This window comes from Fukomys damarensis, unplaced genomic scaffold (assembly GCF_012274545.1).
Source record: "Fukomys damarensis isolate Sample0158 unplaced genomic scaffold, DMR_v1.0_HiC HiC_scaffold_39, whole genome shotgun sequence".
NCBI classification, from domain to species: domain Eukaryota; kingdom Metazoa; phylum Chordata; class Mammalia; order Rodentia; family Bathyergidae; genus Fukomys; species Fukomys damarensis.
In genome coordinates this window covers 39,322,811-39,323,899 of record NW_022900951.1, presented here as the reverse complement: position 1 = coordinate 39,323,899, position 1,089 = coordinate 39,322,811, and the positions used below count along the sequence as shown (strand labels likewise).

At 33.9% G+C, this 1,089-nt stretch overlaps 1 pseudogene; it reads right to left on the bottom strand.

The window, feature by feature from the left end:
• Positions 1-980: 980 nt before the first annotated feature.
• LOC117284877 lies at positions 981-1,089 on the bottom strand (annotated as a pseudogene).

Below are 1,089 nucleotides of genomic sequence, written 5' to 3'. Positions count from 1 at the left end.
ATCCATATTCAAACTGTAACACAGAAAAATACGACCACTTGCACACACACACACACACACACATACACACAAACACATACACAAACACACACATACAGATTATGATATAAGAACTTGGCTGCTACTATTAGGGTGGGCCAAAGTGTGAGGAAACTCTTCTGATAAAAGTTGATGTTATAGTCTTCCAATTCAAAATCCACAGGGCAGGCTAGCAGGCTGGCAACTCAGGCAGGGTTTCTTTGTTACAGTCTCGAGAAAGAATTACTTCCTTGGGAAACTTTAGTCTTTGTCTTAAGGACTTCAACTGATTGGTTGAGGCCCACCTGCACTATGGAGCATAATCTGCTTTACTTAAAATTGTAAGTATCATAAATATTAACCATATGTACAAAATACCTTCACAGCAACAGCTAGAGTAGTATTTGACATATAAAGTTAACTATCACAGAAATGTAGGAGGAAACTGACAGAGAGATGAAGCAGTATAATACTGATATACTTTGTAGTCTCAGACACATTAGACCAAAAAATAAATACAAATACAGAGAATATGAATACTATTAAGAATATAGATATAATGGATTATGTATAAACTACATATGAAAATAATATGTTTTAACTCACATTACAAGTTATACAAATAGACGAGAAAGTTGGTAGCAATGTGAAAAAGAAAATAATGTACCAGGCATGGTGGCACAGGCCTCACACTTTGTGCTAAGATATATTCCAAGTGGATTAAACATTTAAATGTTAAAATTGAAACAATAAAGGTACCCAAAGAACCAAGGGATATTTTAAAATATCATCTTAGTGTGTGAAGTCTCTCTGAGAATGACACAAAACCATAAAGCTATGTTTTTTAATGGCCACATAAATCTGACTATATAAAAATAAGTAATCTCTGCCTGGCAAAATTGCACTGAGCAAAATCAAAAAGTGAATGAAGAATTGAGGAAAATATTTGAAAGAAATTTTCATGTCAGAGAGGTAATGTTCCAAAATCATAACAAGATTTGAGGGAGGCATATCTCACACATTGTTATGAAAACCCACACATCATGCTTATGAAATGCAGTACAAAAGGAT